Source organism: Gorilla gorilla, chromosome 19 (assembly GCF_029281585.2).
Source record: "Gorilla gorilla gorilla isolate KB3781 chromosome 19, NHGRI_mGorGor1-v2.1_pri, whole genome shotgun sequence".
Taxonomy (NCBI): domain Eukaryota; kingdom Metazoa; phylum Chordata; class Mammalia; order Primates; family Hominidae; genus Gorilla; species Gorilla gorilla.
Window position 1 is genome coordinate 21,886,830 of NC_073243.2, and position 6,613 is coordinate 21,893,442.

Genomic DNA, 6,613 nt, shown 5'->3' on the forward strand with positions numbered 1-6,613 from the left:
GCAAACCCCAGTCAGGATAAAGATGAAGAAATCTATGTGTAGACAAATCATTATGAAACTGCTGAAAACCAAAGATAAAAAGAAAACCTGATGCCTGTCAGAGAAAAATGACAGATTACATATAGGGGAATGACAACTCAAATGACCATGTACTTCTCACCAGATACTATGGAGGCCAAATAACATTTGTAATATACTGAAAGAAAAAATAAACTGTCAACCCAGAATTCTACTTCCAATGAACATAGCCTTCAAGAATTGGGGCAAAATAAAGGAATTTTCATATAAAAGAAATCTAAAAGAATTCATTGCCAGCTGGGTGCGGTGGCTCACTCCTGTAATCCCAGCACTTTGGGAGGCTGAGATGGGCAGATCACCTGAGATCAGGAGTTTGAGACCAGCCTGGTCAACCTGGTGAAACCCTGTCTCTACTAAAATTACAAATATTAGCCAGGCCCGGTGGTGGATGCCTGTAATCTCAGCTACTCAGGAGGCTGAGGCAGGAGAATCACTTGAACCCAGGAGGTGCCGGTTGTAGTGATCCAAGATCATGCCATTGTACTCCAGCCTCTGTGGCAGAGTAAGACTCCATCTCAAAAACAAACAAACAAACAAAACAAAACAAAAAACACCACCACCAACAAAAAGAATTCATTGCCAAAAGACCTACACTACAAAATAAAAAGTGCTTTAGGCTGAAGGGAAATTAAAATGTATGGAAAGACCTTCAATAAAAACTCTGGACACTAAAGCTCAGGTGAGCTACCTGGCAGGTGATCATACATCAATGTGCTAGGAAGGTGATGCATCCCCAAGCATAAATTAAAATGGAATTCAAAAAAATATTCAAAGAATCCAAAAGAAGGCAAGAAAGGAGGAACACGGGAACAAAACACAAGAGGCATACAGGAAAAATGACAATAATGTTGCAGACTTAAATTCAACCATATCGACAATTATATTAAATGTTAATATACTAAGCACTCCAATTAAAATACAGAATTGGACCCTGTTCACAAGATGGCGCCAAAAGCGAAGAAGGAAGCTCCTGCCCCTCCTCAAGCAGAAGCCAAAGCAAAGGCTTTAAAGGCCAAGAAGGCAGTGTTGAAAGGTGTCCACAGCCACATAAAAAAGAAGATCCACAAGAAAAGAAGATCCACCCACCTTCTGGCCGCCCAAGACACTGTGACTCCTGAGGCAGCCCAAATATCTTCAGAAGAGCGCTCCTGGGAGAAACAAGCTTGATCACTATGCTATCATCAAGTTTCTGCTGACCCCTGAGTCTGCCATGAAGAAGACAGAAGGCAGCAACGCAGTCATGTTCATTGTGGATGTTAAAGCCAAAAAGCACCAGATCAAACAGGCCGTGAAGAAGCTCTGTGACATTGATGTGGCCACAGTCAACACCCTGATCAGCCTGATGGAGAGAAGAAGTCATAGGTTCAACTGGCTCCTGATTACGATGCTGTGGACGTTACCAACGAAATTGGGATCATCTAAACTGAGTCCAGCTGGCTAATTCTAAATATATGTATATCTTTTCACCATAAAAAAATATGGAATTGGAAGTAGCTCCCCAACTTACTGCTTGCTGAAGAAAAGGCATAGATCATCCATTCCCATTGCTTCCATACTCATATGAAATATTTGGTATATATCTACCCAAAAGTAATATGCTGTTCCACTCCCCTGTACTCTGCCTTCTGCCTCAAATGTCCTTCCTATCTCATACCACCCTCACCTCCAGCATTCAACACATACACACACACACACACACACACACACACACATTTATACTCCCTCATGTCTTACCTTTCCATGAAGGTGATATGATCTGACCACTCCACTTACTCCAATTAAAATAGATCATATCTATGCATGGGTGAGATTATATCTTGCTATGCAAGCTCACTAGGAGCTGAGACTTCATTTTGTTTGTGATTGTAGCCCCTGAGCCAGGTGTATATAGGCTATTTAGCTATCAAAAACATTAATCAGCAATCAAAATTAAGGAGTGAATATGGTAGGCTGTTCTCCACGAATACAATTTGTAATAACAAACTTGAATAGGGGAGTAATTCAACCCAGACTATGCCCTCTGCTTTATAAAATAATATCCTGCCAACTTGGCGTGACATTGAATTTTTTTTCCTGACCAATACTGACATATTTGCTCAAACAAATTAATATCCTTCCTTTGATTCGTTTTGTTTTGGAGGAAATAAGTTAACATGTCAATGTAAAAGCTGATCCTTACAGCCTCTCTTCCAAATGAATTTTTGTATCTTCATGATAACAAGATAATTAAGGAACAGTAAACTTTTCTTTAACTTTGTCTTTTTCTTTTTAGACATAACCCTGGCCTTCTGCATGGAGCCCTCGCTACTGAGATAGAAAAACAATGATGTGCCGCTAAGTATTTAACAGCCAGATCTTGGGGATGGGGAGATACTCGATTTGTAGCATTTGCCCATTTCCACGGTTTAAATACTCTCACTATGGCCAATTTTAAGGTATCAGCATGACCTTATAAATGGAACATTAAGAAGAGATGGACAGGTCGGGCCCAGTGGCTCATGCCTGTAATCCTAGCACTTTGGGAGGCTGAGGCAGAAGGATCATGAGGTCAGGAGTTCAAGACCAGCCTGGCCAAGATGGTGAAACCCCATTTCTACTAAAAATACAAAAATTAGCCTGATGTGGTGGTGGACACCTGTAATCCTAGCTACTCGGGAGGCTGAGGCAGAGAATTGCTTGAACCCAGGAGGTGGAGCTTGCAGTGAGCCGAAATGGCACCACTGCACTCCAGCCTGGGCGACAGAGCGAGACTCCATCTCAAAAAAAAAAAAAAAAAAAAGAAGAAGAAGAAGAGACAGACACAATATCTCGGAGCCAGTGTGAATCATTGTAAGAAAGACCACGTGATGTCAAGGACAGGGTAGGAAGAAACATAAGTTTCCATTTTTAAAAATTAAAACACTAGTTATTCCCTAAAATGAGAGTCTGAGTGGCTGTTCATTACCACAACTTAACCATATGAGTATGTTCACCCCAAATTCTGAGTGAAAAGACCCTGAAGCTCTAAACTTTTTCTCTTTCACCTCCCCCCCCACCATAAAAAGCAACAACAAAAAAATTGACATATATGGTCATTTCTCCTGAGTTCCATGAGATTTGCAGCAACCAAGGGGACCATACCATGATCAAGCTATTAAAAAATTGGTTGGATGCAGCGGCACATTTCTGTAATCTCAGCACCTTGGAAGGCCGAGGTGGGAGGATCACTTGAGGCCAGTTCAAGACCAGCCTGGGTAACATAGTGGGACCCCATTTCTACAATTTTTTTTAAAGTTAGCTAGGTATGGTAGTGTGTGCCTGCAGTCTGTGTGAAGGCAGGAGGACTGCTTGAACCTGGGAGTTCGAGGCTGCAGTGAGCTATGATCACCACTGCACTCCAGCCTGAGTGACAGAGACAGACTTCATCTCTTTACCTAATATGTATAATCTGGGAAAAGGAGAAGGCTCATAACACTCACCCTTGTAAACATCAGGGAAGAGACCTTGACATTTGGACTGTGATTGCTGATTGGACGGGAATGGGCTGGCAGGGGAAGTGGGTGAGATGTTTTAACCAGGAAAAAGAAAAAAAAAAAACAAAACTATGAATGTGTGAAAAGAGACTTCTCAAAGAAAGAAAGGAAGAGAAAAGTACTGGTCACTCCCCACACAGACAGAATGCCATGGAGTTGCTCTTTCTTGCCATGAGTTTAATGACAAGCTTCCTTCCCCTTCATATGCCAACTAAGCAGCAGCCAGCAGGTCATTCCCCGTCTTTGCTGCCCAGCCAGGCCTAGAGTCTTCCCCAAACACAGTCACAGATATTCCCAGGCTTGAATGCCATCCAGAGACTAGTCATCTGATGCAATTGCCTGTGGTCTGACAAACGAACTCCCATCCAAACACGTTGTGCTTGGGGAGTCTGACTATATGATCACATCTCCCAGGACTCAGGCCCACTCTGACCACAGGATTCTTCTCAAGACACCACCGACAGAAGTGTGTGCAATTGCACCATATAATTTTTGTCTGGGAAGTGAAATATCTCTGTCGTTACATCATCTTCCTTAGCATAGTGATCCCTTAAAAGAAGAAAGCCTAAATAAGATCCCTTCTCAAAGCCAAACTATTAAAACAATCCTTTTTAAATATTCTTTCCTGTCGTCCATGCTGTACAAGTACAGCTTTCACACAATTTCTCTTCTGATCTTCAAAACAATGCACGGAGGGGTGTATTATTCCTGTGTCCTAGTCCAGCCAGGACTTCCTGCTCCCCTTTTCCCCCCATTCCTGCAAAGGTGACATGGCCAGCCCGGCCAATTCACGTCTGAGAGACTGGCTTCCTGTGACAACCTTCACCCCCCTCCCCTGACCCACAGGCCTGACACAAAGAGACTGCCGGAAACTCCCAACAACGGCCAAGCGGGTAGCCACAGTGTCCTGGAAAGGAATTCTAAGCCCACAACAGAGCATTTCTCATCTAGTTGTTTTTGTTTTTGTTTTTGTTTTTTTTAAATGGGATTGGGGTTGGCGACCAGCCAAAGACGGGTGGCAGAATGATGAAATCATACAAGCCCACAGCACTGATTGATGTTGTAGTGGAAATGGGGACAGGCTTTTGTGCTAACCAGAGTGTTCCTGCATACACTCTCTGATTAATAATAGTGATGGCCCAGGAACAGCCGTGATAGTCAAAGAGAAACATTGCTGTATTTGTAACATTCCATTTTTTTAAAGAGCGTATATTCATATATTCTTTATGAAATCTAAGTTATCTTGAGAAATGAAAAGAAAATGGCCATTGCTGCCACTTTGAGAGCCCTCTGACTCGGGGGTGTTGTGTGGGTTGGGGGAGATTTCTAACTCCCTGCTTAATTATCTCAAAACACCCCATCCATTCGGGTCAGCCAGCATTTGACTGCCTGCTACTGCGAAGCTCAGTACTGCACTCTGCCTAATAAGCACAAAACCGGCGGGGCTCTCCAGGAAGGCAGGGATGGTGGGTCAGAAAGAGCTGGCTCTCAAATCACCCATGCCTGTGATTGGATGGAGAGGAGTTGAGACAATAGACACACAGCCAACTAACCAAAGCCAGAGACGAAGGAGGTAGGTTCTAGATCAGTGTTGGCATAGGAGTTGGTCCTGAAGAACTGCTGGGATTTTGATGAGGAAGGGAAGGGTTGGCGTGGGTGGGACAGTCTGCAGGAGGAAACATCTTGGAAGAAAATTAGGATGTAGATGAGAAGCAACTTATGGTCACTTCTAATTCCACTCCTATCCCCTGGCCACACATTCCATTCCTCTAAGGTGTCCAATCTATACACCCCTGCCACCACCCCTATCCCATCTCAGCAGGAGACAATATGTGAAAAGAAAGCTCTTCGTTTTTCCTTCTTTTCCATTTCTTTCTTCCTTTCTTTCTTTCTTTCTTTTTTTTTTTGTAACGGAGTCTCGCTCTGTCGCCCAGGCTGGAGTGCAGTGGCGCGATCTTGGCTCACTGCAGGCTCCGCCCTGGGTTCACGCCATTCTCCTGCCTCAGCCTCCCGAGTAGCTGGGACTACAGGTGCCTGCCACCTCGCCCGGCTAATTTTTTGTAGTTTTTTAGTAGAGACGGGGTTTCACTGTGTTAGCCAGGATGGTCTCGATCTCCTGACCTCGTGATCCACCCGCCTCGGCCTCTCAAAGGGCTGGGATTACAGGCGTGAGCCACCGCGCACAGCCCTTTTTTTTTTTTTTTTTTTTTTTTTTTTTGAGACAGAGTCTCGTTCTGTTGCCCAGGCTGGAGTGCAGTGGTGCAATCTCGGCTCACTGCAACCTCCACCTCCTGGGTTCAAGCAATTCTCCTGCCTCAGCCTCCTGAGTAGCTGGGATTATAGGCAAGCACTACCATACCCAGCTAATTTTTGTATTTTCAGTAGAGACGGGGTTTCACCATGTTCATCGGGCTGGTCTCGAACTCCTGACCTCGTGATCCGCCCACCTCGGCCTCCCAAAGTGCTGGGATTACAGGCATGAGCCACCACGCCCAGCCCACTCGTTTTTCATTCTTGATATTGACAGACTGCCCAGAGACAGACAGGAGTGGGTAGTGAGGGTCAGAAGGATTAAGGAACTTGTCTAGCCGATGAGGAAGGGAACAAGGTAAGATGCAAACCTCAGTCTCTGACTCTCAGCCAAGTGCTCCCTACCCCAACTAGCTGTCAAATGAGGTGGATGGGGCCTTGGTTAGGTACATAGACACCTGAGTCATATCAACCTGGTGTGAATCCCAGCTCTGATGTTGAGCGAGTGACCTAGCCTCTCTCTGCCTCCATTTTCTCTTTTTTTTTCTTTTCATTTTTCTTTTTTGAGGCAGAGTCTCACTCTGTCACTGCCTCTGTTTTCCATAGCAAAATGGAGTTAATAATGCTTACATGAGGGATTAAAACGAAGACAATGACTACCTAAGGCTTAGAATGGTGCCTGGAACATAGGAACAATGTTGAAACAGTCTTTCATTCTTCCCTCCTATCACTGTGATCATCAGTACCACCACACACTGCTTCTCATTTAGTGC

General features: G+C 44.3%; 1 pseudogene; it reads left to right on the plus strand.

The window, feature by feature from the left end:
• The first annotated feature begins 1,020 nt into the window (after window positions 1-1,020).
• On the plus strand, window positions 1,021-1,500 carry LOC101136621 (large ribosomal subunit protein uL23-like; annotated as a pseudogene).
• The last annotated feature ends 5,113 nt before the right edge of the window (window positions 1,501-6,613 follow it).